This window comes from Carcharodon carcharias, chromosome 20 (genome assembly GCF_017639515.1).
Source record: "Carcharodon carcharias isolate sCarCar2 chromosome 20, sCarCar2.pri, whole genome shotgun sequence".
Lineage (NCBI taxonomy): Eukaryota > Metazoa > Chordata > Chondrichthyes > Lamniformes > Lamnidae > Carcharodon > Carcharodon carcharias.
The window spans coordinates 65,485,396-65,499,105 of NC_054486.1; positions in this window are offsets into that span (position 1 = coordinate 65,485,396).

Below are 13,710 nucleotides of genomic sequence, written 5' to 3' on the forward strand. Positions count from 1 at the left end.
AGACTTGAGGTGGGGCAGACCTGAGGTGATCTGCCTAATGCCTCACTGGACCCTCCGACTACCTCTCTGACCCTATGTCTACCCTCCCCGATCCCCTGGCTACCTTCCCAAACCCTGACAACCTCCTCTGATGCCTTGGCTATTACCCCAACCTGACTGCACCCCCAACCACCCAACTAGCCCTCACCAACACCCTGACTATCCCCCTACTGACTCAACCACCCTCCCAGACCACCCGACTACTCTCCCAACCATCTGACTATCCCACCAAGCCCCCTGACTAACCCCTCCCTCAAACGGGCTATCTCCAACCACCTGTCTCTCCAACAACCCACCTTACCCCTCAGCCACTTACCTGCCATCCTACCCCCTCACCCACCCTCCTGCCATCGAACCCCCTCACCATTTGTCACCTACCCCTTCACCTACCCGCCTGCCGCCCTACCTCCTCACCCACTTACCTGCCTCCCTAAACCCTCACCCATACACCTGCCACCCTACCCCCTCACCCACATACCTTACACACTTGCCTTCTGTCCATAGCTTCTCAAAGTGGCTTTGGGACCTTTAAACTCTCCACTTACCCGAATGTGACAGATAGTGCAAGGTAAAATGGGGGTATGGCTTCGCTTCCCCTGATGATCCTGCACCACAAGGAAGGACTCCCAGAACAGGTACGCTCTGCATTTCTTAAGAGGCCTTGTTCGGATGACTGGGCCAGAAATATGGAGCTCCATCTTAGTACAAAATAAATAGGAGCAGAGCGGCAAGCCGATGATGATTACCGCTCCTTGGAAGATTGGGCCTGTTAAGTTCTATTGTAAAAATGTGACCTTTTTCCTCCTTCTCTATTATAACCTACCAATCAAGAAACAACATCAGGGATCATCGATCTGTATTTGACTTGTAACACCATACTTTCAAATCAATTGAAATCGTTCAGTTAACATACAATTTATTTATTATTAATGCAGCTCAAAAGACTTTTTTTAGATATACACTGAAACCCAACTCCGATTGCCTTTAAGGCGCTTTTCCTATCCATATATGTCCCTGCCTCATGTTTCAGGGAATAACAAGATCACTGCAAAACTACGGCAGTTTACAGTGGAGCTGATGTGGTAAAATGTTTACAGTGGAGCTGATGTGGTAAAATGTACATACAACACCAACAGAGCCTTATCCACTAGATAGTTTTACAGTTCACAGAAAACAGTAAGAACAATGCTAATAACCAGTATGAAAAATTTAACACATTTTATTTTAAATTCTCAACATGGTTTCAATAAATGATTTTTTTTGAAGTTGTTAACCATCTTTTATCATGTACCTGTAAAGTACAGTGATGTTTCCCCAAAGAATGATTGAATTTATACAGTCATACTGCAATGCAAATTTTCAACTTATACACTGAATATGTGCCTAAACATGCATTTGGTGCCAAAAAAATGAGGTCGTCTTGTACACTGAGTTGACTCGTATACCATGTTCTATGGTATTTGTTCTGCACAGTGTGGTTAAGAGCCTGTTTCCAGTTTCCTCTAACCATAGCAAACAGTGGATTTGTGCATTGGATTTTCTGAAAGCAAAACCAAAAACTGGAAAAGCTGGGGATCCTCTCTTTAGGACAGAAGGCCAAGAGGAAATTTGATAGAGGTGTTTAACATCATGAAGGGTTGAAATAGATAAAGTAAAATGAAACTGAAGTATTGATCGCCAAAAGATATGGAATTCAGCCAACTGGGAAAAGAACCAGATGACACATGAGGAAGGATTTGTTTGTGAAATGAGTGGTTAATACCTTCTGATGTGAGAAACAGATTAGGTCATAGTCTTTAAAGGCAATTGGATAAAAATTTTCAGGAATATGTAGAAAGAAGCAGGAGACTGGAACGGTCCTATTGAAAGAGCCAGGGCAAACTCAATGAGCCAAATGGCCTACTTCTGTTTTGTATTATTCTATGATTCCAGGATAAGATTCCTCCTGCATTTCAGGTTTTGAATAAAGAAGAGCTTAACGGCGTGGGGTGGTATGGAAGAGAGATCATGATGATTCTTTTCCAATCCTAATAACCTGACCACAACATCAAGACCCTAATAATCAACAGTACAGCTGCTGATTTATAACACAAGGCCTAATGATAGCTGTATTGAATTGTAGCTGCAAACATGCTTATTTATTCTTGGCATATGGGCGCACGGACAAGACAGACATTTATTAAGTAATCTCTAATTGCCCTGAGAAGGGGATAGTGACTAAATTTTCTTACTAAACCACTTCAGGGGGCTGTCAAAAATGAAGCATGTTCGTGTGAGACACAAATCACGTAATGTCCAGAACGGGTAAGAACAGCTTCATGGTCACTTTTACTGGTAGCAAGGGCAGGGTGTTTGGAGTAAACAGGGCGGGGGGCGGGGGGTGGTGGTGGGGGAAGCTGAGGTAGTAATTTTATGCCTGGTATATGGTGTACTGGTTTGCCGGCACCATGCTACCCCTGAATCATTTTCAGGGTTGGGGACGGAATAGCTACCTGCCTGCAAGTGGCAGGTAAGGAAAAGCCAGTAAAACTTGGAAAATGACTGGTAATGGTCCAAACTGGAGTTCCATTCTAAGGTATACAAGACCAGTTATAGCCAATTGACATAATTAAGATGCCCAGTAAGGCCCCTCTCCCACACCAACTGGAATTTTCACGTTGGCAGTGGGCCCCACACAACAGCTGAAACACAGCCAGTTAAACATGGCAGCCTCCAGGCAGGGAGAGGGATGGGGGCGCATTTTATCCTGCTGGGACCCCTTCCAGTGGCTGTCATGACTGCTGGGTCACATCTGCAACTTCTGGCGGATCAAGACCTGGCAGCTGTGCCCTTTTTGAATTAACATTCATCACCTGGTCTTCAGAGAGCTTCCATTGTGAGGTGCCCCCTCCCTCCTTCCTCTGCAGGCGTCAGCAGCTCCCACCTCAGTTGGTGAGGCTGCCGATGTGTCATTGCTGGAGGGCCTCCTATGGGCTTTCCAGCTCCAAGAGCCTGCCCGATGGACAGTGAGCACAACCTCTGGTCACTAATTGGCGCCAATGCAGAAAAAATCAATTGTTGGGTGATTCTCCTGACATGCTGAGAGGTGAGGGTTGGGGCAGGGTGGTGCAGACCCACAATTGACCTAAACGTCAGAGCACAGGCTCAAAGTGGGAAACCCTACCCCAGCCTTTTATTAAACTGAATTCAAATTCTCAAACTGTCATATAGAGATTTGGACTCAGATTATTTAAAAAATTATAATAAATATCCTTATAATTAATGTTAAAGAACTCAGCAGAAAATTAGATCTAAAAATTGTTATGATTCCCAGCGGAGGTTACCCCTGGACAAGCCTGATCCCAGAGTGAAACCCAGCTTGATAGATCCTAACTTTTATTTGTTTGTTTAGATATGTGGAGAGTGGCTACTGAACAGAGGCACAGGAGTCAGCTGATTAACTTTTAATAAAAGAATAAAACATTTATTCAACAAGAAAAGATGAACTATATTACAATACTCCTTCACCCACAACTATACCTTTACAGATCATTACAGATTTGTATGGATAACACAAGCTACAAAAACTATCTTATACTTTAATGTTCACAATAAGTACACAGTCCATGTAAACCTATAGGCACCCTGTGGTCAGACCCACCACACTATGAAACAAGTGACAGATGCCACCTCAACCAGATGCTATGGATCTCTCCTCAACTCCCCCCAGACACTTGTCACACTGTGAGCCATCTGGTCTCATTAAACTCCGTCTTTCACATGAGGGTTTCCAGAATCTACTCTCCAAGATCTCGCCTTGGAATTTTCTCCCAAACCGATGCATTCTCTCAGACGCCATCTGCAAGGATTCAGTTCCAGGGTTTCAAACTCTCCTTCCGATGTTCCTTTCCCCGAGTCACCACATGCATTCAAGCTGTCTTCCACACACACACTCTCTGTCTCTCTCATCAACTCAGCTGTCAACAGTACCATTGCTTCACATGTCCATTGTAAAGAGTTATAGACCTTCAGTTGTCTCTTTGGACCTTCTTGCCTCTTGCAAGCTGTTCTCGCTTTAAATCTGCTTTCTGCAGTCTTTGTCTCTTTAAATCTGAAGTTTGGAGCCTTTCTCTCTGCTCCTCACTCTTAACTTTACTTAACGGGATCTTTCCCAGGTTCCTGTCCTTCCTTTGACTAGAAGGTCTTCTTTTGACTTTCCCTTCTTCCATTCCCCTGCATTTTCCTTAGCTTTGGACATGCTATCTGTCCCCTTTGCTCTAGTCTCTCCTGGCAGCCACTTTTCAACCAACTTTAGCTTGGGACTGACAGTCTGTCCCTTCTAGGTGGCTTCTGTTTGGCAGCTGTCTTCAAACCCTGCTGAACTCCAACAGCTTCCAAACAAACAGCTGTTTTCCTTCTGTGTGTGTGTCTGTGGGAGGGACCTGCCTCTCTGGCCCCCTGTTGCTAGGCAACAGCAAGTTTTCTACTGTTGTGTTTGTTTTAACTTCTCCTTAGGAGTCGTAAAACTCATTAGAAATGCAGGCACCCTTTTAAAGTGAATCTAAAACTCCATTTGACCTTTCTTAACATACAGACACAGACAGAAATACAAATCAAACTTAAACGTTAAAGCCAAAACCCATTCCTAACACACAAAAAATACAAATATAACTTACTTAAACTATCTCTATTCCCTAAGAAAATTTGTTGATTAATAAATAAAAATTGGCCATGAGTGTTAGATAACAAAGAATTGCTTCAGTGACACAATCTTCCTCCTCAAGCTTCAGGGAAGGTAAGGGAAGAAAATTGCGGTAGGAGGAAAATGTATTCAATGTTTGAAAGTTATGGTTTTAATTTGATGGAGACTATGGGTGGGATTTTCCAGTCCCGCCACCAGCATGCAGCGTCGCAGGCAGGACGGGAAACTTTGAAGAGCTGTTAAAAATCGGCAGTGGTGGGGTTGGAAAATCCTGGCCTACGTAAAAGAAAATAGCTGTGTGGTTTTGAAAGCTTTCACATTTGAGTTTTTTTTTATTGGAATTTCCCCATGTTCCCCATAAATGTGCACATTTCAAGATGTTGTACTTTGGATGTATCCCATTGAATTATATGAAAAAAGCTTCATAACATTAGTCCTAAGTTTGCCTTTCCAAGTATGTTTTTCAACCTTTACAGACAATTTACTGGAGTAAATTGATAGACTACTCTTCGTTTTTCTGAGAACACTAAGACTACTGTGTCTGAACAACCCAATATGCAGTAATGCTTTTTTGTACATGTATATATGTAGCAATGATGTTTTTTGCAATACTTATTTTCTACATACAGTTAAATTCTGCTGCAATAGATTATTGTACAGCTAGAAAACAGGCAAATAATTGGCAGCACATTTCTTTAATACTTTCCAGACTGTTACTTCCTGTGGTTTTGGGAAAAAGTAACCAGACCAACAGTCACATTTCAGTACTAAATGCATTCTTTATTTTTTTTCTGACAAATATAATTCCTGGAATTGGCATAGCATCAATCCATTCAGCTCACCATATATTTTCCGATTCTCAAAGAGTCCTGTTCCCTTACTCTTTGTCCATACAGTTTTACTTTATATATTTATTCATCCCCCTTTTAAAAGCTGTTATAAATTCTATTGTTCCCACTGTTTCTCATTCCATGTCTTAATCACCCTCAGGGCAGAATTTTCTGCCTGCTGGGTGGGCGGGCCCGACTCAATCTCCAGCGGGCACGGAGCCAATCCCTGCCAGCGAAGCGGGCCGTACTGCCATTTTATGTGGGCGGGCCAATTAAGGCCCGCCCAGCGTGACGTCCGGTGGGAAGCACTATACGCTCCCTGGGCAAATTCCCTAAAAGCGGGAATGCGCTCTTTCATGCATGCGCACGAAGGAGCACACATCTCCCTGAGGCTAAGTGCAGCCTCAGGGAGATCGCCTGGACTTTGAAAATTATTAAAAATAGAAAAAAAAATGTCCCTTACATGTCCTCTTCATGTGACAATGTCACATGAGTTGGGACATGTTCATAATTTACAGAATAACTTTATTAAAATTTTTAAAACCCTGCATGAAACCTCATCCTGTTACTGCATGAGGTTTCATGTTTTCTCTATTTGCCGCCGGGGCTCCTGGCCTGCCCGTCAACCTTAGGGTGGACGGGCAGGTCCTTTAATTGGTTAAACGATCCTATCAATGGCCTCAATTGGCCATTGACAGGTCAGTGGGCCCGTAGCTGATTTTGCTCTGTGCCCACCTTCCTGAAAATTTAAATGGGGCGGGATAATGTCGGGGGTTCCGCCCGACATCATCCCACATCATTTTACGTGTCGGCAAACGGGCCCCGCCCCCTGCTCGCCGAAGGCAAAATTCTGCCCTCTGTGTATTCCTCCTTCTAACATATGTAATATTAGGGTATCTGGCATTGCAAGGGTTAATGTGGGACTAAGAAACAGTACCGCCACATTGTGGTGTAATGAGATACATGACCAGAGATTAGGGCCAGTTGTGGACTGAATAGAGACCTGTGTAGATACAAGCATGGAGTTTGGTATTGATGGGGGTTCAATTCTATGGGAAAGACTCTCTCCTCGACCAAATGGCTGTTGCCCTAAAAAATATTTTGGGAAGCCTGTCATTTCCAGCTACTTTCCTATGAAATACCGGCAACTCTGCAGTAAAGCAAAGGATGGAGAAGTCCATGGTGGTCGAATTTTGAGATTGCCAAAATACTAAATGCAGATTCCAGTACAAAGACAGGTTCACAGAGGATAGTCTGAAGGTGGTCACACTTTTAGCCAATTTGAGGGTCAAGTTAAAATGCAAGTCTGGGTTGGTGACTATAGGCACTTGAACCCAAGAAATACATTTGGAATGGTTGATCAGTGTTATCAGTGTGATGAAGGGAGGCGGTGATGTAGTGGTATTGTCACTGGACTAGTTATCCAGAGACCCAGGGTAATGCTCTGAGGACCTGGGTTCGAATCCCACCATGGCAGATGATGAAACTTGAATTCAATTAAAATCTGGAATTAAAAGTCTAATGATGTCCATTGGCAAAGGAAATTTGCCACCCTTACCTGGTCTGGCATCTGGCCTATATGTGACTCCCACTTACATCAATGTGATTGACTTTAAATGCCCTCTGAAATGGCCTAGCACACCACTCAGTTGTATCAAACTGTTAAAAATTCTTAAAGGAATGAAACCAGACCATCCTGTGTTGACCTTGGCACAGGAATCGACAACAGCAAACTCAGCCCTGTCGACCCTGCAAAAGTTCTCCTTGCTAACATCTGGGTTTCTGCTAAAATTGGGAGAGCTGTCCCACAGACTAGTTGAGCAACAGCCTAACATTGTCATAACTCATGGAATCACACCTTATAAACAACTTCCCAGACACCACCACCACCAACCCACCAGCAGAGATGGCGGCACAGTGGTATACAGTTGGGAGGGAGTTGACCTGGGGGCCCTCAAATTTGACTCTGGAGCACATGTCCAGTCTCATGGCACCAGGTCAAGCATGGGCAAGGAAGTTCCCTGCTGATTACCATGTATTGCACTCCCCCATACAGCACGCCTCCCATCCTCAGCTGATGAATCAGTGCTCCTCCATGTTGAACACCACTTAGAGGAAGCACTGAGGGTAGCAAGGGCACAGAATGTACTTTGGGAGGGGGACTTCAATGTCCACCACTAAGAGTGGCTTGGTAACACCACCATTGACTGAGCTGGTTGAGTCCTAAAGTATATAGCTGCTAGACTGGATCTGCGGCAGGGGGTAAGAGTACAAACAAGTGAAATAAACACACTTGACGTTATCCTCACCAACCTGCCTGCCACAGATGCATCTGTCCATGACATTATCGGTAGGAGTGACCACCGCGCAGTTATTGTGGAGATGAAGTCCCGTCTTCACATTGAGGATTGCTTCCATCGTGTTGTGTGGCACTTCTACTGTGCTAAATGAGATAGATTTCGAACAGATCTAGCAACTCAAGACTGAGCAATCATGAGGTGTTGAGGGCCATCAGCAGCAGCAGCAGAAATGTACTCAACCACAATCTGGAACCTCATGGCCTGGTGTATCACCCATGCTACCATTACCACCAGGCCAGAAGATCAACCCTGGTTCAATGAAGAGAGCAGGAGGGCATGCCAGGAGCAGCACCAGGCATTCCTAAAAATGAGGTGTCAACCTGGTGAAGCTATAACACAGGACAACTTGCATGCCAAACAGTGTAAGCAGCAAGTGTTTGACAGAGCTAAGCGATTCCACAACTGACGAATCAGATCCAAGCTCTGCAGTCCTGCCACATCCAGCTGTGAATGGTGGTGGACAATTAAACAACTCACTGGAGGAGGAGGTTCCACAAATATCCCCATCCTCAATGATGGGGGAGCCCATCACATCCTTGCAAAAGATAAGGCTGAAACACTTGCTACAATCTTCAGCCAGATATGCCAAGTGGATGATCCATCTCGGCCTCCTCCCGAGGTCCCCTGCATCACAGACGCCAGTTTTCAGCCAATTTGATTCACTCCACGTATTATCAAGAAATGGCTGAAGGCACTGGATATTGCAAAGTCTATGGGTCCTGACAATATTCTGGCAATGGTACTGACTACTGGTGCTCCATTACTTGCTGCGCCCCTAGCCAAGCTGTTCCAGTACAGCTACAACACTGGCATTTACCTGGCTATGTGGAAAATTGCCCAGGTATGTCCTGTACAAAAAGCAGGGCAAATCCAACCTGGCCAATTACCACCCCGTCAGTCTATTCTCGATCGTCAATAAAGTGATGGAAGGGGTCATCAACAGTGCTATCAAGCAGCAATTACTTAGCAAGCAACTATTCACTGACACTCAGTTTGGGTTCTGCCAGTGCCACTCAGCTCCTGACCTCATTACAGCCTTGGTTCAAACATGGACAGAAGAGCTGAACTCCAGAGCTGAGGTGAGAGTGAATGCCTTTGACATCAAGGCCACTTTTGACTGAGTGTGTGGCATCAGAGAGCCCTAGCAAAACTGGAGTCAATGGAAATGTTCAGCTGCTTCAGCAGTGACCTTCCCTTCATCAAAAAGTCTGAAGTGCGGATGTTCGCAGATGATTGCACAATGTTCGGCACCATTTGCAACTCCTCAGATAATGAAGCAGTCCATGTCCAAATGTAGCAAGACCTGGACAATATCCAGGCTTGGGCTGACAAGTGGCAAGTAACATTCGCGCCACACAAGTGCTAAGCAATGACCATCACCAAAAAGAGAACCCAACCATCATCCCTTGACTTTCAATAGCAATACTATCAGTTAATCCCCCACTATCAACATCTTCAGGGTTACCATTGACCAGAAACTGAACTGGACTAGCCATCTAAATACTGTGGCTACAAGAGCAGGTCAGAGGCTAGAAATCCTGGGGCAAGTAACTCACTTCCTGACTCCCCAAAGCCTATCCACCATCTACAAGGCACAAGTCAGGATTGTTTTGGAATACTCCCCACTTGCCTGGATGAGTGCAGCTCCCACAACACTCAAGAAGCTTGGCACCGTCCAGGACAAAGCAGCACACTTGATTGGTATCACATCCACAAACATTCACTCCCTCCACCACCGACGCACAGTAGCAGCAGTGTGTACCATCTACAAGATACACTGCAGAAACTCACCAAGGCTGCTTAGATAGCACCTTCCAACCCCATAACAACTACCATCTAGAAGGACAAGGGCAGCAGATAGATGGGAACACTACCACCTGGAAGTTCTCCTCCAAGTCACTCACCATCCTGACTTGGAAATATACCACCGTTCCTTCAATGTCACTGGGTCAAAATCCTGGAACTCCCTCCCTAATGACACTGTAGGTGTACCCACACCATATCAGCTGCAGCAGTTCAAGAAGGCAGCTCACCTTCTTAAGGGCAATTAAGGATGAGCAATAAATGCTGCCCTAGCCAGTGAAGCCCACATCCTTTTAATGAATAAAAATAAAATTCTAAGTATCATTAGACAATGAATTTCCTGCAGTGAAAGAATCGTGTATTTGACATAACACATGAAACAGATAATTTTAATGATGAAGGTAACTGCCATGAAGGAATTGTGCTAGTCACTGGGAGTTTAAATCCAGTGATGAGTATTTTGATGGCCGATTCATTCAACTGCGCTGTTTTAGAGTGTGGTTGCACTTCCACAGTGTAAGAGGTGGATTGGCTTAATTGCTACCTCGAGTCTCTCGATGAGGCAGATCGGCAGAAGGCTAAGGAATATAGAAGGTCCATCTGCTTTAGCTTTGGGGATGAAAACATGCTAACGACTTCCAAAACCAGAGACCTCCCTTACAAGATAGTTGGGATCAGTTCCTTCATCGGTACTGATGTGGTCTCTAATGAAATGCCTCTATTGTTGAGCAGATCTTTGAGGAAAAAAGCATAGATGAAGCTAGAGATGGAGAATGATGGAGAGATTGTGTTCTAGAAAACTGGATCTACCTTTTACTCGGCCAGGCCATTACTACCTGCCATTAAGGAAGCTAGATATTTCTGGTCAAAGAGTTCAAGCAGTCTTATTAACTACTGGGCATAAAAATTTGGTGGAGAAGATCATTTGGAAGCTGCATAGACAATTTGCACATCCAGCATCACAAAACTTGAAAGCTCTACTGCAGGATGCTGGAGTGGTTGATTAAGAATACAGTGACCTTATTGAGCAAGTTATGGCTCAATGTGACATTTGTGTTAAATATCCTGTTGTGAGTCTGCCACTGGCCAAGGAATTTAATGATGTAGTGGCAATGGACTTAAAAGTATGGGACAAGGAGCAGGGGTTTTTTTTGCTACACATTGTAGGTATGGTAACTAGATTTAGCCTATCTACAATAATACATGGTAAGGACAACTGGACCATTGTCGATAAGGTCATGGAGAAATGGGTGAGTACCAGATTAGGAACACCAATGAAATTTCTGGTGGATAAAGAGGTGAATTTGTGAATGATGAATTTCAGGACATGTGTGAAAATTTAAGCATCATAGTCACACATACTGCTGCTAAAAGCCTATTCAGAAATGGTTTACATGAGAGGAATCATGCAGTGATTGATGACATGTTGCATAAGATACTGGATGAACAGCTGGTTTGAAAGCTGCAAATGGTGTTGGCATGGGCAGTACATGCAAAGAATTCTTTACAAATGTTTGGGGGCTATAGCCCATACAGGTTGTGTACGGAAGAAATCCGAAGTCGCCTTCATTGCTATCGTGTGCTCCCCCTGCTCTTGAAGGAAATACCATTAGCTCTGTTTTTTCTGCCCACTTGAATGTCTTGCATGCAGGCAGGAAAGCTTTCATCATGGCAGAGGTTTCAAAAAGAATTAGGAGAGCATTGTGACACCACATAAGAGCATTTGAGGTAGAACTTAATTCAGGTGATGTGGTTTATTATAAGAGGAAGGAGCAAAGGGAATGGAAAGGCCCAAGGAATGTTTTAGGACATGAAAGGAAAACAGTGATTATTCAACATGGGAATCAAACAATAAAAGCCCATTCTTCACAGGTCATCAGAATGAATTATGAATTTGGGAATGCTGACAAGTGATAGAAGATAATAAGGCACCATGTGCATTACACGCTCATATATTTTGTGAGGCAGAGCCAGGGGATAAGATATAATGGACCAGGAGTTAAATATCAGTAGAAAATCGAATTGTGACAAACAGAAAGGGGCTATTTTGTTCAGGGGTTAGCTACCCAAACTGGGTTCCCATGTATCATATTGCCCAGAAGGATCGGATAACTGAAGGGATGCAACAATAGTGGGACGGACAGGAAAATCTAATGAAAATATAAGAATTGGCTGAATGTCCAGGATGTTGGAAAAACAGTGAATACCATGGACTGGGAGAACGGAGTACCGAGAATGGAAAATAAGGAAGCGTAGCCCAAGTTGCAGTAATGGGTTAGGTGATGAATCCCAGGTGAGGAAACTTTCACATAGGGCCTTTGACGAGGTAAGCAGGGGATCTGACAGTAGGAGCCCGGAAAATCTTAAACCGGCAAGTAGAGGTCGCAGCCTGACTAGACAACAGTGGAGAATTCTGAATCATTGTGACAAAGAAACAGGAATCCCCATGACTGAGAGGATTTTGTAATGGCTTACAAGTTAGGGGATAAAGCTATATGGGAGGCTAAACAGTGGGAGCTGGGCAGTTGGAGGGGGTTTGTGCATTCAGAAGTCCTAAAAAAGGGATTAGCCAACATTATCACATAGGAGGATCTGCATGGAAAAGGTCCTACCAGATGCCACTTATAAGGCCAAGGCTAGGTTAATAGTCCGAGGATTTGAAGAAAGCTTAACAAATAAAGAAATCAGAGTGGACTCACCCACAGTAGGAAAGATAATTTTGCAACATTTTTTGGCCCTTTTGGTGGCATTTTCATGGGAATTGAAGTCAATATATATAAAAGTTGCATTCCTGCAGGGGGAATCACCTCCAGAGGGAAGTGTTTCTCAAACCTCCTAGGGAGGCACCAACGGTGGAGGAAAACTTTGGAAGTTGAAGAAAGTGCGTATATGGTTTAAATATATTGCTTTAGAAATAACAATATAGGTCAGAAGTTACTTAGCATCAGCAATCATATCTAGGAAGTGTTAGCCCTATTGCAGTCAGTCGGGCTAGGTCTTCACAAAAGGATGCTGATGCTTCCAAGGATAAGACAGAGAAACTGCGAAATCTGGTTGGGCAATTAAACTGGCTGGGCACTCAGACGAGGCTGACTGTAAATTTTGATGATCTTGAACCGAATATCATGATGAAACATCCCAAGATCAACAACATCATATGGGTGAACAAAACATTTAAAAAAATTAAAGATGGAGAAAAGTGTACTGAAGTTTCCATCTTTGGGTGAACCTAAGATTATAAAATTGATTGTGTTCAATGACGCCTCTCATGCAAACTTTGTTGATGGGTTTACAAGTGCAGTGGACTTTATAATATTTTTTGTGGATGAAAATGGGAAGTGTTATCCCTTGGCTTGGGAAGCCAAGAAAATAAGATGAATAGTAAAAAGCACCTTGGCTACAGAGACATTCACATTAGTAGAGGCGGTTGACATGGCATTCTTTTTATGTAAAACGTTAGGGGCAATACTATAAGGGGGAAATGATGAAGGAAATGTCAAAATAGAATCTTATATTGACAATCGATCCCGTTGGGATAATGTACACTCCACAATGAGTGTGAGTGAAACAAGATTACAAATTGATATTGCAAGTCTAAAACAAGTGGCGGAGAAAAAGGGACTCTCTAAGCTCCAGTGGGTTGATACAAGTCATCAGTTATCAGACTGTTTCATCAAAAGCAATGCATCTAGTGAAAAATTGTTGGAGGTATTAGAAGGATGACTCAGGATGTGAGCTTTTTTGAAGATAGGTGATCTAATTTTCTGCTTTTTTTTCCGAAAGGGAAATGCACTTGTGTGTGTTTTTTTTGCAAAGAAAGGAATCTGTTAATGTTGAAATTGTGCTACAATAGAATACATGCTTTAAGTTGGTAATTGAGCACATCCGTCCCCAAATTGGGGAAGGTTAGGGAATCATTGCAGGTGTACATAAATCAGTTCACACTGGTTTTCTGGGAGAATCTGTGACTTTACTTTGCTGTCCTGGGAATAAACCT